Below are 21210 nucleotides of genomic sequence, written 5' to 3' on the forward strand. Positions count from 1 at the left end.
GCCCTGGAGGCAGGTTGCTTAAAGCTGAGGACCTCAAATTGGGGTATAAAAACTTTGTAATGTATCCAATACAATTAATATAAGGGATCTGTATCACATGTATAAGCATAACAGGGTTTGTGGAGAGCCATATCACTTTTGTCTTGTCAGGTTCTACCGAAACTTCAGCTGTATATGACTCCTCATTCGTCCCTGTGGACTGACTCCTAAGGGTACAGTTTAAAAAACTCTAGAAAATCAAGATACTGAGTGGTTTACTGACAGCAGTAGTTGCACAAAGTATGGACCCATGGTGGGTCTTACTCAGGTGATAGAATCTCAGACATTGCCAACTAGCACTTGATCACAAAAGGCCAAACTTACTGCTTTAACTAGAACCTTGCAATGGGGAAGAGCTAATGAGTTATTATGTACAGACTCCAGTTTGTTTTCCTTGAGTTCCATGCACATGGAGCAATTTGGAAAGGAAGAGCCCTCCTGACTTCAAAGAGCTCTCCCATTAAATAAGGAGAAGAGATGTTAGCTCTCCTTGAGGAGCACTGGAGTCTTTAGAAAGTGGTTGTCATTCACTGCAGGGGACACAAGAAGACAGATAGCCATGCTATTCAGGGAAATGTGCTAGCAGATAAGGCAGCAAAAGTCGCTGCTGCAGGGCAAGTTCTAGAAATAGCTTTGCTACCTGAGCTTTTTGGTCACTAAGTATCCTCACTACACAAACCCTGTCATAGAATGTTCTCCTCAACCAGGGAACATGAAGGACGCCAGTGGAGGTGGGTGTTCAGTCATAAGGCCATGTGCTGAATGGGGGGTTATTAATACATGACTCTCCCTATTTGGAAGAGAAGGTTTAATGCCAGGAGTTCCTTGGGTATTTGGAGGGTAAAGGCTACATACTGTCATAAAGAAAGTACCTCAGCATGTGGTGACTGCTTTAGGTTTTTCTTATCTCCATACCCCTTGGAGACCTTAGTCATCAAAGTCAAAAAGCTAATCATATTCTTAAGAATGTCCTGGTGAATCTTTGCCAAGAGACCTCAGAAAGATGGCTTAAATTCTTACCTATTGCCCTCAGGATGAAAGTGGCACCTAAGGCTGCTTTAAAACTGCCTGTCTAAAATGCTATATAAAAAGGTCTTCTTCATCTCTGATACCCTCTTTCACTCAGGGATACAGATCAGGTAAGAGTTTATTATTAATCTTTTTCCTATACAAGAGGCTAATGGACTGTGGTAATAAAATTCTCACAGTGCCAGGTCCCAAAATCATGAACAGCCTGTGCCCAGGAGACCAAGTCTTAAGAGACACTTGGAGCAAAGACTCTTCCTCTGATCAATTGCAGCCTAGATGAAAGGGATCCTACCAGGTGCTACTCAGCACTCCTACTGAAGTCAAATTCAGGGCATCCCAAGCTGGGTACATTTGTCAAGGATCTCAGTTCTACCTCTTTAGTCTTCACAGGGGCACACAGAGAACAAGTCTGCTCACTCTTGTGAATGCATCCAAGATCTCGAATACATCTTCAAGGGGCAAAAGGGTGAGTAAAACCTTTGCTTTTATCATATTGAACCTGCTACACTTAGTGGCACACATGGTTTGCCTATCTTTTATTCTCTCAGGAGGCTGCTGTTGTGAGGAAAACTCCATAGTTCTTGTAGTATGATAGTAGGAGATCCTGCTAGGCCATAGAAAACCATTTAAAAATCTGTTTATTGTGTGGGCCAAACTAGAGCCTACACTTCAGGCCAGATTTTACAGCAATTGCTTGAGTCCGTGGGTGTTCTAAGTTAGTCATGGACAACTAGCTGGCCATAAAATGCATACTGGCAAAACCAGGAGCGTGTGCAGTGATTAATGGAATCTGCAGCATCTACTCTAACAGTTGTATATTCACTGAAAAGGATACTACCAGTCTTTATGGCTATGCTAGATGGTTTTATAATCTGGGCAAAGACAACCTATCAATGCCCATGTTTTGGGAAACAGTGGAATATACTCCTCCTATCCTGAAGGGGATTCAACTTGCAATTTATCTTTTTTCCAATTATGCTCATCCTGATTGACTAACTTTTCTGTTTCAGAATTTGACAGCTTCTCAAAATGATGATGACCATGCAAGGGCAACAGCGATTGGCCGTGACAATGAAAATTCCCCAGCTCATGAGATGGATCAATTAGATGAGCTAAGAAGAGGTTTCCAAACCCTGGATAGGTAGGGACAACGCCCCTGGCCAGCAGGAAGTAGCTACAGAAGACAGATCATCATCCTTCAGCACCCCCTTAAGATTAAGGGTTGGAAATCTCTGCGGGGGGATGAGATGGGATAAGGCAGGTAGCTAGCTTAGGGCCACAGAGCTGGAAGTCCCAAGTCACAAGTGCTCGCCCCCATGTAATTCTATCCTACTTGTCCAATAAACTGCCCCTTACTGGGGCGTGTTTCCTTCTGGGTGGGGCACGTGCCATGTGAAGTTCCACCACACTTCTACCTCAAAAGCAGCCCGCACTGGAAGAAGTGTGTCCTGCTCTTGGGAGACGGATGCTGAGGTGCTGTCTCTCCACTTCTCTTCTTACCTCCATTTTCCCCGGCCCACTCCCCACCCATGCTCACGTTTCCTTTATCATCCCTTAAATAAATGTTATCATTTTGTGTACTGTACATGTTTCTGTGCTTCAAATGCTTTTCTAGGTAGAAGGCAAAGACCTGGAATAAGATTAGACCCCACTTCAGGGTTAAGGTTCTGTTTGCAACAGAAGGATCCCATATCAGAGGGCCAGTTCAAGTCCTGGCTACTCCACTTCCTATGCAGTTGCCTATTTAAGCACACTCTGCTTTGCAGATAGCAGGTGATGGCCAAAGAGCTTGGGCCTCTACCACGTGGGAAAGACAGATGGAATTCTGGGATCTTAGCTTCATCTTGGCCAAGCTTCAGCCATTGTGTCCATGTGGGGAGTGAACCAGTGAATGGAAAGTGTGTTTGTGTGTATGTGTGTGTGTGTGTAAGAGAGAGAGAGAGAGAGAGAGAGAGAGAGAGAGAGAGAGAGAGAGAGAAACTCTGCCTTTCATATAAATAACAAATATTTTTAAAAAACAAGTTGTACCAGGAGGTGGGAATCAACAGTGGCTATCTCAGAGCCTGCCTACACAATTCAGGCCATGAATGAACCTAGAATGTTCTGTGTGGCACCTGAAACATGTAAACCATACAAGCAGGAACAAACTCTATGAACAAGGTGCCTCCAATAGCTTTTCTACTTAATTTAATGGGAATATGGAGGCTCAGTGGTGAAGAGAGTTGACAAAGTAAGATGCTGCTACCAGTAAAGCAACATTGAGAACCTGGGCCCATCTCACTCTAAACACAGGCTTTTTCCTTTGCACTTCCCTTCTCTGATTCTCATTAGAGTGGTGTAAGATACACACTTGGGGGTGGGCATTTGGCTTAGAGGTTAAGACGCTCCTTGGGACTGCACATCCTATATCAGAGTCCTTGGTTTGAAGCCTGGTTCTGCCTCCAACCCTAGGTTCCTGCTAGTACACACCCCGGCAAGCAGCAGTTGATGGCTCAACAATGTGGGAGACCCAGATAGAGTTCCAGGCTCCTGGGTGTTGCCTGCCATGGCTGGCTTTTTTTTTTATTTATTTTTTTATTTATTTTTTATTTTTTATTTTTTGACAGGCAAAGTGGACAGTGAGAGAGCGAGACAGAGAGAAAGGTCTTCCTTTGCCGTTGGTTCACCCTCCAATGGCCGCCGCAGCCAGCGCGCTGTGGCCGGCGCACCGCGCTGATCCGATGGCAGGAGCCAGGAGCCAGGTGCTTTTCCTGGTCTCCCATGGGGTGCAGGGCCCAAGCACCTGGGCCATCCTCCACTGCACTCCCTGGCCACAGCAGAGAGCTGGCCTAGAAGAGGGGCAACAGGGACAGAATCCGGCGCCCTGACCGGGACTAGAACCTGGTGTGCCGGTGCCGCTAGGCGGAGGATTAGCCTAATGAGCCGCGGCGCCGGCCGCCATGGCTGGCTCTTACAGGCATTGGAGATTGAGCCAGCAGTTGGAAGATATCTATGTCTCTCTTTCTTATACTAATAATAATAATAATAATAAATGAATAACATAATAAAAAGCCTAAACCCTGACACTGAGCAGGTGTTGGCAAAAGTTCATTCCTAGAATTTCAACAAACAGTTACCGCAGACACAGGCAATGACACCTAGGATTACATTGTCATCTCTTCTAAAACCAGCCTGGAGGCATCTGGGAAATGTCCCAGCTCAGTTAGTGGAGGAAATGAGCACCAAGTTGAGCCTGGAAAAGCCAGCTGGGTGGTTAAAGTGAAGGCAAAGCCAGGATGTTGAAGCTGCTTCCTCCACTTCTATCACTTGTCATGTCACACAGGGTGTGATCACACTGGCCCTGCCAACTCCACAGGCCATTTAGGTTTACCTATGGGGCAGGTGTTTAATTGGAATTTAAGAAGCCCATGTCGCACTGTGGAGTGCTTGAGTAAAGTCCTGCAAATGGCTCTTGACTCCAGCTTCCTGCCAATACACAGCCTGGGAACCAACAGTGATGGCTCAAGTGATTGGATCCTTGAACAGAGTTGTTGGTTCCTGGCTTTGGCCTGGCCGAGCCCTGGTTGTGGTGGGTATTTGGAGAGTGAACCATCAGATGAAAGCTTGCTGGCTCTCTGCTGTTCAAATAAATGCCTACATGTAAAATTTAACTGAAAAATAAATTTGCCCATAATATTGCTAGTATTCACTTGCTTTAACCCAGGGATACAGTAACAAGCAAGATGTGTTTAATTAAGGACTTGTGTTGTGAAACAGCACATTAAAGCACCACCTGTGATGCCAGCATCCCATGTCAGAGCACTGGTTCAAGTTCTGATGCTCTGTGCCTGATCCAGCTGGTGTATATCTGGGAGAGAAGTGAGGTATGGCCTGAGTGCTTGGCTCCCTACCACCCACATGGGAAACCCCAGTGGAGTTCCTGGCTCAAGACCTAGTACAGCCCTGTTTTAGCCATTTGAGGAGTGAACCAACAAATGGAAGATCATTCTCTCACTCTATCTCTCTCTCTCCCCTCATCTCCTTCTTTCTCCCTCTCTCTCCATTTTATATAAATAATCTTTTTTAAAAAAAGATTCAGTGCTCCACCCATCATCCCCAGACATGCATGTTTATTGCTAAGCATTCACCATCACCAACAGCTAGTGGAGCTGTGTGATTTGGGAAGCTTGCAGCCTTGCAAAATAAAAGTCATCACCCCCACTTTACAGAGAGGAAAAAAGACAGTCTGACACTTGTCATAGGTGAAATTGGTATAGAGAAGGCCCTACTTCCAAGTTTAGCCTGATAGGGCTGCCAGATTTAGCCAAGAAAAAAACAGCAGTACCTGAAACAATAACACCCAAATGCCCAGTTCCATTTGTAGATAAACTTCGAATGACATGACCCCTTAGTGTATCATATCCTAAATGTTCCATGGAATGAAATATATTTTTTTCCATTCATATGACATGTGAATTGATCTGGGTTGATTAGAAATGCAAATGCATCTAAATATTGCATAGAATATTGAATAAACTCACAAATTATGCATTGGTCAACTGTTGAGAAAATTCATCTTGGAGTCCTGTATTTTTCCTTTAAAAGATATTTTAAAGATCCTTATATTTATTTGAAAAGCAGAGTGACAGCACAGGAGGGAGAGACAGAGATATGTTCCATCCATGGATAGACTCCTGAAATCCTTGCAACAGATGGGGCAGGGCCAGGCTAGTGCAGTGAGCCAGGGCCTCATTCCAGGTCTCCCATGTGGGGGGCAGGAACCCAATTACTTGAGCCTTTGGCATTGCCTCCCAGGGTCTGCAGTAGCAGGAAGCTGGAGTCAGGAGCAGAGCCAGGCATCAAACACAGGCACTCTGATGTGTAACAGAGGCAGGGAAACCCCACTTTTTGAATGTTATCCTTTCTTTTTTGAATTCCCTGTGGTACTGAGTAAAACAATTCAATTGAGCATATTTGTGTGGCCTATTTGGGTTCTCTGTTCTATTTGTCTATGTCTGTCCTTTCCCCAGTGTCACAAATTCTTGATTACTGTATCTACATAGTGAGACTTGACATCGACTGCAGTGAATCTTCCCATTTTGTTCTTCCCACTCTCCCAAGACTGTCTTAACTCTCCATATGAATTTTAGAATAAGTTCACCTAGACCTACAAAAATCTTGCTGGGATAGTGATGGAATTGTATTAGAGTTATTTACTATTTTGGGGAAACCAGTGCCTTTATTACATTTATCCTGTAATCCATGGGCACAGTACGGTTTCCAGTTCTTTAGATGTACTTTGTCTTTTTTAAATCAGTATTTTGTTATTTATAGTTTACAATATTATACATATTTTGTTAATACTATACATAAGCATTTCATTTTCTCAAATTAGTTGAAAGTGGCATAGTTAATTTCAGGTTCTACATCTCCATTGTGAGTATTCAGAGAGAGAATCAAATTTTTCATGTTTTGTAGCTGGAAAACTTGCTAGAGAGAGAGAGAGAGAGAGAGAGAGAGAGAGACACTCAGGCAGCATGGCCCTTTGCAGTAGCCATGAGAGGCCAGGCCCACACAGCTGGGACAACCTGTCCCCAAATCATCATGACATGAAGAGAGCAAGTCCCACTCACCTGGACCTGAATCCATCCCCGTGTCCTGAACTTGCTTGCTGCCTAGAAAACAAACTCCAGCTCAGCCGGTCACTTGACACAGGAGTGGCCTCTAACTGCTGTAGAATATGGAAGGAGCAGTGCTTGGCAATGATGACATCATGGAGTGCAGTCACAATGGTACCCTCCTAGATCAGCAGGTCTCAGGGTCAGGGTTCCCAACCCCCTGAGGAATAAGAATCCCCTAGCAGGGGGCCTGTGGTCTCTTCTGGGATCAAGAGAAAAGGACAGATGTGTGGGAGGTATGTCATGGGCTCAGATGTCCCAGTGCCTTCTGTCACCCACTGGACAAGGTCCCAGGTCCATGCCACCCTCCATCCTCCTTTTCCTCCTCTACAATTATATTTTGTATTGACTTTTGAGCATTTGCATTTTGGATTAATATGAGTGCAATGAGTGCCCTCACAATTGGTATACAACTACCTGAGGTCTCCCTACTTTCCCCACCCTTGCAAATGACCAGAATTGGGGACTCCAAGTGGCACAAACTCCTGCCACAAGACAGGCTTACTCCAGCACTGCTGATCCAGGCTGTGCCTCCTGTCCTCCTCTGGCCTTTCCTTGCTGCTGCTGTTGCTTTTGGGTGTCAAAGAGTCCAGGGACTAGAGTGAGTGGTGAGGCAGGCTGCCTGCCTCCTGCCTGGAACCGTGAGCCAGCAGGGACCAGACTGCAGAAGGAACAAGAACTCTGTTCTGGACACAGGCAAGAGTGAAGTATTGAGTCACTATGACTTCACCACCAGCCCCTGACACTGGTGCTGACCACACAGAGGCTGATGTTGACAATAAGCATATGGGGCAGGAGCACCCACAATCTCCAGGGCTCCCAGATGAGGGACATCTATGTCTGGGGGACACCTTCACGTCAGCACCATTAGTCCCCTTCCAGCTCCTCAGCTGGGCATGGTTGCCTCTGGTCCTGCAGGGACAGTGAATGCCTTGCAGGATTTGTGGAGCCTCCTGGGTCTTGCTGTGGCCAAGCTTGTCACTACTCTCCCTGTCCTGGGGGGCCTGAGCTGTAATATCCCACTGGGGACAAGTGTGAGCCTGTGTGTGTGTTTGTGTGCACAAGCCCATGTGTGTTCCTAGCTATGCAGGTTCCATTGCTGCTGTTGTATTCACCTGTCTCCTCACCACCCTTGTCTGGTCTCCCCTGGAGGTGAGGATGGAGGGAGGCCAAGGGCAGGGTCCTGTGAGGAAGCTGGGCCCTGGCTGGTGGAGGTGACTGTGGTGTGGTGCTGGGTGTGTTCTGCAGGGCAGGGATCCCCACCCTGCCCCAGACATCATCACATTCAGGGGCTCCAAGGATGAACCACTTCCCAAGGTCTCAGGGCAGCTGGGTTACCAGGTGCTGCTGACCAGGCCATGGGTTGAGTAATACAAGATGAGAACTGGGAGAACTCACCTCAGGGACATTGCTTCTGTCACTCAGAAGGTCATATGGGGGCACCTCCCATCTGTCATGCCCTCCTCTGCCATCCACCTGAATCACTGGAGACTAACCAGGAGGGAGTAATGATGAACATGTCCTTGCAGCCGGTCCTACCCTCCTGATGCCCCACAGGGTCCCACTCCCTGCTCCTTAACCCTGACTCATGCTGTGATAACCCCACACCATTGCTGGCCTGGCCAGGGCATGTGACCATCAGGGTTAAGGAGATAGCACAGCTCCTCCCACACAGAGGAGCCTGAAGCCTCCCAGCCCTGCTCCTGCCAGGACAGTCATTCAGGCCTCACCTAACCTGTGCTTAGTCTTGGACCCCACCCACTCTTAGGCTGCTACACTCCTGCCTGATGATTCTCCATCATCCCCTCTTGGTCCTGCTTGCGCTGACCTCCTGTGAGCTCACAGCTTGCCCAGTAACTGAGCCCACAGTGTCCAGTGTCTCCAAGGACTGCACTTCCACAGTGTCTGCTCAGGACAGCCACCAGCGCATCCTTATCCCAAGGAGACTCTTCATGTCCATGAACTCACCAGTTGCTCCATCACCCACTGGTCTACTTCTTCAGTTGTTAAATTATAGTATATATAGTAATTATTCTTAGTCATTTTGTTTCTCTGCTCTATGTTGAATCCAAAGATTTTGTTCAAATAATTAAAAGAAGAAATATTTATAGAAGATAATTCACATTTTTCCATTTCTAATGTTTAGGTGCCTATCAACAAACACTGTGCATTTTCTGTGAATCCATAGAGTCTTGTGGTTTCTGGTCCATAACATGAAGCATTTATTGAATGAATGCATTATTTTGAAACAAACAAGTGTCTGTTGCATGTTACAACAATGTAAAAAAAGCTCCAATATAAAAACATTTTAATAGGTTGTGAAATATACAATTATAAAATCTCTAAATATTACCTATAAAATTAGTATCTTGTTTTAAATTATTCTATAAAAACAAAAATAACACATTGGTAATAACTCTTGAGGTTCAAGAATATCCCCCATCAATACTACAAACCACAAACACATAAAAATCCTACAGATATTATTTAGATATTTAAATAAAACTATGATTACAGTAAATATATTCATTTCTCAAGTACAATACATTAGAATTGTGGCTTAGAGACACTAAGAACACAATTATAGGTGCAGTTGCATCAAGTTTCATCATCCATATATAGCTCACTTGTTGCTTGCTAAATTATATGGTCAACTTAATCAATTTTTAAAACAAATTTTACTGGTGTAATTGTAGAGAGGCAGAGCAAGACCAGAATAGTAATCACATATACAAATCCTAGTAAACATTAAAAAAAGCTTCTATTTGGAGAAATAGGACTTAGGGCCCAGCACTGTGGCATAGCAGGTAAATGGCATCCTATATGGGTGCTTGTTCATGTCCTGGGTGTTCCACTTTTGCTCTAGCTCCCTGCACCTGGGAAAACAGTGGATGATGGCCCAAGTCCTAGGGCTCCTGTGCCCATGTGGGAGAACCAGGTGAAGCTCCTGTCTCCTGGCTTCAGATGGACCCAGCTCTGGCCATTGAGGCCACTTGGGGACTGAGTCAGTGGATGAAAGATCTCTCTCTCTCACTCTCTCTCTTGCTCACTCTCACTTTTGCTCTGATTCTCTAACTCTAAGAAAGAATGCTATTCTGTTAGTATCAAAGACACTGCCCACTCCAGAATTATCAGGCTCTTTCCAGCCCCATATCCAATTTCACACAAGCCCCTCTTCTCTGGTGGGCTGAGCAAGTGTCTCCACCCCCACCATCCACACACATCTTCCAGTTCTGCTCTTTCACTGTGTGACAGGGGAACTGGATCACAGCCTGGTGAGGACCTCTATGTCCAGTGTTTGCCTCATGGGGGAAGAGGAATTGCACCAACATAGGTGACATGGGGCCGGCTGATGCATGCTGCATGTGTGTAACTCATCTTCTGAATCTTTGCTCGCAAGGGCTGAGATAACACCCATTCTGGCCAGGTCCAGAAGAGAACTGGAGTAGCCCCTGCTCAGCATCTGAGGCTCCTGTGTTCTCTGCACCCCTCCTCTGGAGGCAGTGGTGGTCCCGTTGCATCTCCTACACATGTGTGTGCCACCCTGGCCTGCTTTTGTCTGCTGCTTCTTGTTAGGATATGGAGCCTCAGGAAGAAAGGGATGTTTTTAAAATATTGGGGAAATGATTTCAGACACCTGGAGGCAAATGTGGAGCTGTAATCTGAGTCCACTCAGGGCAGCACACATAAGGACTTGTCCATGTGTGCTGGGAACTTTACAACTTCAAGAACGCAGTGCGGATGCCTAGTTGCTTCATGTTTACATTCAGCAGTTCAACATACTTTAAATGTATTTTAATTCATGCTATATATTGTGGCTTTGTGTTTCAAATCTTCTGTTTTGGCAACAGATAAGACAGTTTCTAAAGAATAAATTTTTTATCTTTCTTAACTTCAGAATATTAATTTTGAAAATCAGCTAAACTTGTGTGTTATGTGGCTGTAAATGATGTACATGCTATAAAATAAGACTGTCACTGTTATGTGGGATTATAATTTCTAAATGTTACTCATTGAAATGAGCATACAATAAAAAGCATTTATTGTAAAAAAAATCAACCAGAAAATGCATGTTTCTGGGATTCTGTTAGAATCCTGGTAAAGAGATAATGACTACTTATAATTGAGTTATTCCAATGGATGGAGCTTAAATTTGATGAGCAAAGCTTCACAGAGTCACCACTTTATTGTAACAATGCCATAGAAGTAACCCCTATGTTGTGGTTCCTTCACTCACAGCAGCCCCCAATGTCCAGATTCCAGACCCAGTGATATTTTTACACAATATTTTACTTGCTTACAATAAATGCATGGTAGAAATGTCATGGGCATTGCATGGGTTTCACTTGAAGAAGCCGCTCTGGGGGTCCTTGCAGCCACTGTGTCACACCAGCATCATGTGCAGGCACCCATGGCCGGTACTCACCTCAGTGCATACATATTTGCTCTCTTTCCATTTGCAATGCATTTTCAGGATGCTGTGAGTAGGTCCTCAACACAAAAAAGCAAACTGGAAGAGCAAGTTTGATGTGTGACTTCCAGTGACCAAAGTGGAACAGAAGCATTGTTTCCTCTGTTATTCTTGACTTGTACACCCTGTCCTGTGGTCTGAATGGCAGGATCACTCCTCCCAAAATATCTGCAGCTCAGGGTTGTTTTGGGGCCAGGGATTCTGCATTATCATCTCACCACCAGGTTCCTCCAAGACTGGGTGTATGTGAGACTTACCTGTCTTGTTGATATAACATGGATACCTGTGTGAGGGCTGCTGAATGGTGACCCCAAAGATGCCCACACCCCAATCCCTACACCTATGAATATACTTCCTACCCAGAAAAAGGGGTTTGCCAGACATTATGATTGGGGACACCAAGATGGCACATTTGACTGGTTAGTCCCCTGTAAGCTTGGATCCCTTCTAAAAGGACAGCAGGGCCCAGAAGCAGAGGAAGAAGCATGTGAGGCCAGGGCCACATGCCAATGAGTGCAGACACCCTCCATACACTGGCAGTGCAGCACACAGATTGTGCCCTGGGGTCTGCAGAAAGAAAGAATACAACAGTGGAAGGCCTTTCTCAGGTAACCAGGTGTGGCTTGTTCTGCAAAGCCACATTATTGGAGAGTATGGCAACAGTGTCCTTCCCAAAAGAAGCACCAGAGACAAGTTGCAGTGACCATGTCCAACTTTATTTGCAGCATGTACACTTTTTAAAGGGCAGGGAGAAAGAGAAGGGGTGCAACTAACTCTGGGGAACACTAACTATAGGACAGAACTGACACTGGCGCCCATATGCCTCTCCAATCAGCTTGAGGATAGGTTTCCATGTGGGCAGTTTGCCTGACTGGCAGAAGGTGGGGGTGGGGAGAAATGTGCCTGGGCTCAGGCTCACTGCTGGGATCACCCACTATGAGGTCCTTGGCTTCCAGTCCATGACAGATGGTTGGACTGTGTAGATAGCCTTGGGAAAGAACAACAAAGGCCCAATGTCTCCCTTCACTTGTAAATGCAAACTGCTCTTCACTCTCAGGAGCTACATTGATGGAGAAGAAGGCATTAGCTAGGTCCACTATATAGCAGTACCATCCCAAAATCAGAGTCAAATGATCCAGAGGTTGGTAATCAAGGGAACAGCAGGATGCAGAGGTGGTGTCACCTTGTTTAACTCTCAGTAATCTATATTCATTCACCAGGTACCATCTTGCTTCCACACCAGCCGTATTAGTTAGTTGTGGGGACTGTGTGCAAGATACACAATGTCAGCTTTCTCCAATTTCAGGATAGTCTGTCCAATTTCTTCACTTCCTCTAAGCAATCAATATTGTCACACCCAGACTACTAATTAGGGTGCTTCCAAAGTCACTACCACATGCAGCAGGTGTCCCCTGACCATGGCTTTAAAATTCACACCCACAATGGGAATTCACTCTGTGTGGTGAGCACAGTCAATCCTTTGAGCACATCTATTTTAAAATATACTCTGGTACTGAGGAGACATAAATTGTGTATGCCTGGGCAGAAGATGGCCTATGCCTAAAGTCATTGTTGCCTGTCACACCAGATTGTGTGGTCTCTATAGCCATCAACGGATGCCACAGAAACACTGGAGCAATCAGGAATCTTATACAGAAGGCTGCAGTCAGCTCCAGTGTCAACCAGTATCAGCACATGCTGAACATTAGGAGGGACAATAGGTTGTTAATTCCACATGTGGCCTCCCATTCACCTGGGTCCCCCACAACTCAGTTCCTCAGCCTTTCCAGTAGTCTAATAGGGAAAACTCTTCTCTTGGAGCCCCCATGAAATCTTGGAGGCATATTGGGTGAATTGAGTTCTTTTCTCTCATGGGCATTTTCCAATAGTGCTGTCCAGTGGGCAGCTGTCACCTAACATTAACAGCACGTCATTGGCTGGTGATTGATTTTGTCCTTTCTTATTCCTGCCATTGGCAGGTCAATCCAAATTTATATCTGGGACATTTTAATGACCCATTTTCTTGTTTTTCCCTCTCCCCAAGGCAGAATTTTCATTTGTTTGCCTTTACTTTTTTCCTAGCAGTTGTACCACCCTGTCATCCTGCTGCTTTATCTCTACACCATCTACATCTTTCCATAACATGGGTCACCTCACAAACATGGCAGTCAATATAGGTGGTTATTATGGCTGCAGAGACCCAAAGGCAGGAGGAGGTAAAGAGGCCAAATTTTTCATTTGAGTGGTTAAGTGCTCAACACCAGTGCCCCTAGTATTCACATTAAACATACCCTGCCACATGGGCATGGCATTTATCTAATAACGTGAGCCAAGTCCACATGCATGGCCCATTTACTCACACAGTAGCCCTTAAGCACTCCATCAGGGAATGATCCCCTTGCAAGTCTCCAAGGCAATGGCTGATTTACAGACATTGTCATAGTAATGGGTGAAATGTAATGGAAGTTAATTTCTTCATTTCTAATGGGGACAACTGGAGACTATCAACTCCATCACTCCACAAGCACAAAAGCCATACTTTTCTTGGTTCTCCTGGCCTCTGTCTGCTTGCTTCCCCAACTCCCTCTGCTTGGTTGGGGTGTAAGCAGTATTAGCAAATTCACTTCCTGAGGGAGGCCTTGTGGCCCACGTCCTGGGGCTATATGCTGGTTGAGCTCCAGCTGACACTTTCTCCCATGGTGGGCATGCAGAGGTGGCAGGGGCCCAGCTCTTCACTGGGTCCTTCCTCACCGGGCTGCTCACTTCCCATTCATACTCTGCCCTGTACAGACACAGCCAGTCCTGCTCCAAAGCCTGTGCCCAGATATTCAGCTGCATCTCCCCAGCACATAGCTCCTTTACCTGAGCATCAGTGATATGGGTGTCTTTACACTGACACCTTAACACAGTGAGGAAGCCTTCATGTTGCCACCCTAACATGGTGAGCGACATCCATCCTGTCCACACAGCACTGGTCTGATCTCCTTCCAGCATTATGACTTCCAGGACATGCAAAGCCCATTTTACCTGTTTCCACTCCTGAAGAGGAGTCCAAGACATTAGGACCTCTGCCACAAGGTATTATGGTCCTATAAGAGGCCACATGTTCCCTGGCAGGAAATCCAAATACTGTGGACTGTGAGAGATGTCAAACCCATGCACAGTCATCAGGGATGCTGAGGCACTCTGGGCCAGATTCTGAAAGAACACTCCCAGAGCTGTAAGCAGATGCAGAGTCTTTATTCAGCCAGGAGCAGCACCAGCAGCACAGGTGACCTAGCAGAACAGCAGCATCCCACAAGGCTCTTTCTACGCAGGGTTACACAATAATGGCCATTAGCCAAGGAGGTACTTGGATTGAGATCCTGGCTCCAGACTACAGTCCTGGCTGAGGCCTGAACATCGCAGGCATTTAAATCGTAAACCATCAGATAAAATCACATGTGCATGCTCTCTCTCTCCTACACACTCTCTCAACTAAATAAAATTTTCAAAAGTTAAATGATAGTGGAAGAGGAAGCATCAAATCAATAGTGACGCTTATACAGCTTAGTGTGGTAGCAGTTTGTACTAAGGGAACTGCAATGGTTTCCTTTGAAATTTCATAAATTATTGGACACTGTTATACCAAAATGCAGATATAATAGTACATATATTTTAGACTTTTTCTTGGGTATTCATTAAAATCTTGCAATCCACTGGTGAGCTTCAGCTTAATATATATCTGTTGCATCGGAAAGATCCACAGGTGTTTTTTTCATTTTTGTTATATTTACAATAAATTTAATGTATATACATAGCAAGATTTAAATCATGTATTTCCAGCCTCCTCTTGAGAATTACAATTGATTCAGACTGCTTAAATTTCTGATTTCCTAATTCTGTCCAGAATTTTGAATCTAAAATATTCATGACTTCCATATGAAATATACTTTGTACCAGTCTATAACCATCAGTGTGATGATATATTTATGATGTATTTACCAATTGATTTTCTTATACTTGTTGAAACAAATAATTATAAAAGTATTTTCATTATTTTTGAAGTATGTCTTAAATGTTCCTTTTTTGATTTATTGAACATCTATTAGTATTTTATTAGTAGAAACTATTTTTTGTTTTCATTCTTTTTCCAATGATATAAATTGTTTTTGTATTTTTAATTAAGATATATAGAAAATTTTTATTCCTAACAATCTTTCCCAAGGCATTTCAGAGTACATTGACACTCCATGGGTTCTCACCAAGTGTATCAATGTGTATTTCCCAAAGCAGGGACAGTCTCTGGTATATACAAATGGTAATGACTGAAGTCAGGCAATTGGAACATGTTACTACTACTGGAGCCTCAGGACACTTCTAGGCTTTGCAGTTGTCTCAAAAATGCCTTTTATGGGTGCGAGCATTGTGGCATAGGCAGCTAAGCCACTACTTGCAACATTGGCATCCCTTGTGGAGCACAGGTTCCAGTCCTGACTACTTTAATTCCAATCCAGCTTCCTCTTAATGAGCCAGTTAGGGCCACCCAAGTGAGAGACCCAAATGGAGGTCCTGGCCCCTTTCTCTGTGATTACTGAATGCTTTGGGACTTTGAAGAGAAGCAGACATGACTGCTTCCCATTGTACAAAGGGGGCTGATCTCTGGCACATGCTTCCCAGCATTGCCCAAACAACAACATGAAATGGCCACACAGCAACCTGGTGTACCAGGTGTTTTTTAAAAATCCCCTTTTGCATACACTAGAGAGGCAGAGAGAGGGACAGAGGAACAACAGACAGACCTCTCATCCACTGATTCCTCCCACAAATGTTCAAAGTAGTCCCTGGTTGGAGCCAAAGCCAGGAGGTGGGGTCCCCAGCCAACTCCATCCTGTGTGTGACAGGAATCCAATAATTACTTGAGACATCTGCTGCCTCCCAGGGTCTGCATTACAGGGTTCATAGGAGCACAGTTGCAAAGTGAACCCAGGTGAACTCTAAGGTGGGACACGGGCATCTTAACCTCTGCACTAAAGATTCAGCTCCATGTTATGAGCTCCTAATTTGTTCCACCTGGCAAGGGAAGGATGCACTCCTGAAATGTTCTCACTTTCCTCCCTTGAGAGTGCTCAGGAACCATTCTATGGTTTCTCAGCTGTCTCTGTCATAAGAAATACAGACCCTGAGCCACAGTGGCTCAGACGCTCATGAGGCAGATGGAGTTCCTGGCCCAAGATGTAATATCTTTTTAAGAACCTTACTGGTCATCTCTGCCTTTCCCTTTCCAGGATTCCCCTGGTTAACTTCTGCTGTTTGACACAGCAGGGACTACACCCCTTGAGACAGCAACATCCTGTATCAGAGTGCCTGAGTTCAAGTCCCGGCTCCACGTCCAGGTGTAGATTTCTGCTAACACACACTTGGAGGCAGCAGGCAGCGGCTCCAGTTGTTGGGTCCTTTCCTTTCCAGGGTTTCTGTCTCTTCTTCTATTTAACGGGTCCACCGGCCTATTGCCTGGTGGTCGTAGCATTGCACTTGTCACGGGCATACCAGTGGATGGAAGATATCTCTCTCTTTCTCTCTCTCTCCCTCTCCCTCTCTCTCTCTCTCTCTCTCTGTTTCTCTTTGTCTCTTTCTCAGCTTCTCAGAGACACTGAGTCAGTCCAGGGACATAAGTTTGGTTCTACAGTTGCCAACACTCCCCTTGGAGGGAGGCTTCCACCAGTTGTACACCACCATTGGGGCCTGGCTGGGATGTGGGCCACCTCCTACCCTTTGCTCAACAGTCAGGCAGCAAGGGGCCCAAGGCTCACTGCACTGTGCAGAAGAGAAACAGCCAAATTTTGTAGTTCCCTGTGTGCTTCCTGTGATGATGTGCTGACAGGAAATGATCATTTTTTTTTTTTGGACAGGCAGAGTGGACAGTGAGAGAGAGAGACAGAGAGAAAGGTCTTCCTTTTTGCCATTGGTTCACCCTCCAAAGGCTGCCACAGCTGGCACGCTGTGACCGACACACCGCACTGATCTGAAGGCAGGAGCCAAGTGCTTTTCTTGGTCTCCCATGGGGTGCAGGGCACAAGCACTTGGGCCATCCTCTACTGCACTCCCTGGCCACAGCAGAGAGCTGGCCTGGAAGAGGAGCAACTGGGACAGAATCTGGTGCCCCAACCGGGACTAGAACCCAGTGTGCCGGTGCTGCTAGGTGGAGGATTAGCCTATTGAGCCATGGTGCCGGCCCGATCATTTTCCTTTGTTTTGTAAACCAGTATGGAGAAAGACCCATGAAATTCAAGGGGACACATTAATATGTTGTTGAAAGTGAATATCCCCACTAAGATTCCAGAAGAGTCCCACACGCCTTTCTAATGACACTCCCTCACTGTCTTGAGAGATTCTCATGCTCATCTTGAGTATATGCATTCTTGCATTCACCTTAGAACTGCCTCCTTACTGTGCACTCCTAGCAGGTCTGCTTTAACCTGTACTCACATGGTATTGGACTATGTCTGGCTTTTTTCACTAGACTTGATGCATGTAGACACGTCCTGTGGCATAGGAGCAATCTTGACTACAGTTATCAGAAGACACCTAGAATTCCAGGTTCCAGTGTTATACTAATCCATGTATTTGTGAGGTTTAAAGATTATGGAGCAAAATATTCAACCCAAATAATTAACAAAACCAAACTTTAATATAAATGGGGTACTGGAATGAACAGAGTCAGGTTTCATGGTATCCACCAGAGGAAGTTCTTAGCAGCTGAGAGGGAGACAGAAAGAAATCAAATGAGAGTCTTGGTCAGGGCCTGCTGCCAGCTGAGTCTGGAGGGACTGCTCAGCAGTGACAGAGACTAGGACCAAACTCAGCTCATCTGCAGCGCATGAGTTACTAAGAAAACCTAGAACCTACAAAACAATTCTAAGTCAGACATTCTGAAAACCATTTGACTTAATAGTCCAACAGAAAGAATACAGATTTTTTTTCCCAAAACCCTCAAATGAGATATAAATACTTAAGAGTAAATAATTTGTTCAGCAACAAAAGTTTAGTAACAAAAGCTGGGGCCATGCCCCATCACGTGCTTCAGGCACAACAAGTGTCAGTGTCAGAAAGGGGGGCATAACCTGGGACTATGAGGCTAAGACACACCAGCCACACTACAACTGTGCTGCAAACTCCACCATGGGTTCTGCCTCTGTCCATCCAGATATAGCCCAGGGGACAGCCTGCCACATCACCACCTTTCCCTGGGGAGTAACAGCAAGCAGGCCTGCATCATAGGAGTCCACTCGGGCACTTTGACAGGTCTGCAGCAAGATTCACATCTAAGGACTCACCCAAAAAGCCTCAGCACAGCAGATGGGCTGCTGAGTTTTTGCATGCAAGGCCTCAGCCCAGACCTGGGCTGGTGCTTCAGGCTCATCTGCCCAGTATCCACAGAGCAGGTAGGATCCATCATCCTTGAGGATAGGCACAATGACATCTGGCCCTTCCAGTGGGGGTGGATCTCCACACACCCTGAGGTGTGAATGCAGAGGGGAGGACGGAAGAGGTAGAAAAGATGAGGGCTTAGCACAAAGTCATTCAGTTCCAACCCAGTTCCACCAAACCTTCCTAGCAGTCTGAAAGGGTCTGTCAGCCAACAGGGAAAGGATCAATCTCTATGAGCCATCTGATCTAGATTCTCCCCTGGTGCAGACAAAGTGAGCCTTCACACAGATAGCTAAGACCCAGCAGGATGCAGAGAAGGATGGGACGGGAAGACAGAGGAGAGAAGGATGGCAGCCGAAGGGCAGAAGGCACTGAGGATCAGAGGGTTCTGTGTCCCTCTCCCAGCCCCCTGGGACAGGAAAGGAGAAGCTGAGCAGAAGCCTGTTTAGTTTCAGGGAGAAGAATCCCCTTGGTCTGGAATGCTTCCAACCAATGAAAGCAGTTTAACAACCAAGATGCCCTTGGCATTGATCCCATTTCACTAAGCACTGTGGAGAGCATTGGTGCATTGGACATCCCTGTCTTTATTGTTGTACTGCAGGGATGTGGATGAAGCACAAGCAGAGGGGCTGAGGGAGCTGCCAAACACTTTTTATGGAGGTGACATAGAAGTGTGGCATGAGGAATGACCTCGGCATGACTGGACCCCAGGAAAACTTACGTAGGTTCCAAAGAGGATATGTAGTTGGTGACCTGCACAGTGTTTGTGACCTGCCTCAGCACATGGGGCTTTCAAGACATGGTCCACAGTCTGTAGGATGCGATTTGAATGGGAAAAATGGCTCATGGGTCCCTTTCTCTCCTCCCGTGTCTGCCATGCCAGATGTCCAGAGTAAAACACCCTCAACCCATCTGTAGATTTACCTCTGATTAGCCTCGGCCTGGTCTGCACGTGCCACTTTCCCTTCCTCCTCTTGTGATGAAGGCTCTTCCACTGCAAAGACGTGCAAATGGGGCAGGCCATGGTAAATGAGATGATGAACAAAAGCGATGGTATATTAAAGCTCAGGTACCACCCACAGTCATACAGGGATATCTATGTTGTCCAGCTGTGGCACTACCTTGCTTAGCAACAGCTCCCAAACAGGAGGACATGCCTGTTTAGACAGGTCCTCTGCCCAATAGTGGAAATCTCCCTCCCTGCTGGGCATGTGCCCTCTCACTCATTTGGCATCCTGATCTTCCAAAAGTGATCAGCTGCTCTCAATCCCATGGCTATATGTTGTAAGTTCCAGGTGTGTGTTACTTTTTTAAAGATTTTATTTATTTTAATTGAGTTAGGGTTACAGACAGTGAGAGGGAGAGACAGAGAGAAAGGTCTTCCTTACATTGGTTCACTCCCCAGATGGCCACAACAGCCAGAGCTGCGCCAATCTGAAGCCAGGAGCCAGGCACTTCTTCCTGTTCTCCCATGCGGGTGCAGGGGCCCAAGGACTTGGGCAATCTTATATTGCTATCCCAGGCCATAGCAGAGAGCTATACTGGAAGTGAAGCAGCCAGGACTAGAACAGGTGCCCATATGGGGTACTGGCACCGCAGGCAGAGGATTAACCTACTGCACCACGGCGCTGACACCCAGATGTGTTTTAAGTGACCAACCACACAATGGGGGCTCATCCAATCCTAAGCCATGGTGAGGGACTCCCAGACTCCTCCACCGTGCCAAAATATGAACATGTGTACCCTCAGGGCTCCACACACACAGGAGCCTTTTGGTGCCATGCTGACACTGTGGTTCTTAGTAGATCCTGAGAGGCACGAGCCAGCACAGGCAACCACAGGATGGAATCCTCAGTACATTCCCTAGGATTCCAGAAGATGAGTGGAGTCAGAGCACCAGGCCAGGGTTATAGGAGTGCACTCAGGAGGTTTATCAGGTCTGCAGCTAGAGTCACATCAAAGGACTCACCGAGAATGGCCTCAGCACAGCAGATGGGCTGCTGGGCTGTAGGGTGCAGGGCCCCAGCCCAGGCCTGGACTGGGGCTTCAGGCTCATCTGCCCAATATGCACAGAGCAGGTAGGATCCGTCATCCTTGAGGATAGGCACGATGACATCTGGCCCTTCCAGTGGGGGTGGATCTCCACCCACCCTGAGGTGTGAATGCAGAGGAGGGGACAGGAGGAGAGGAAAAGATGAGGGCTTAACACAAATTCTTTCAGTTCCAACCCAGTCACACCAAACCTTCCTAGCATTTTGAAAGCATCTTTTACCCAATAGGGACAGGATCACCCTCTAAAAGCCTCTGATCTAGATCCTCCCTGCTTCAGACACAGTGACCCTTCACACAGATAGGGCAGACCCAGCAGGATGTAGAGAAACTGGACAGCAAGACAGGAGACAAGGAGGCTGTCAGTAGAAGGCCAGAAGTCTCACTGTGGAGCACAGGGCTCACCGCCCCTCTCCAACACTCACCCCCCTTCCCCAGGGGGGACAGAAAAGGACAAGATTGCCAGAAGCCAGTTGTCTAGTTTCAGTGAAAGAGTCCCCTTTGGTGGAATTCTCACACCCTCCTAAAGCCCGTTAACACCACAGAGCACCTCAG

Source organism: Oryctolagus cuniculus, chromosome 19 (assembly GCF_051225735.1).
Source record: "Oryctolagus cuniculus isolate XC-2025 breed Fujian yellow rabbit chromosome 19, ASM5122573v1, whole genome shotgun sequence".
NCBI lineage: Eukaryota > Metazoa > Chordata > Mammalia > Lagomorpha > Leporidae > Oryctolagus > Oryctolagus cuniculus.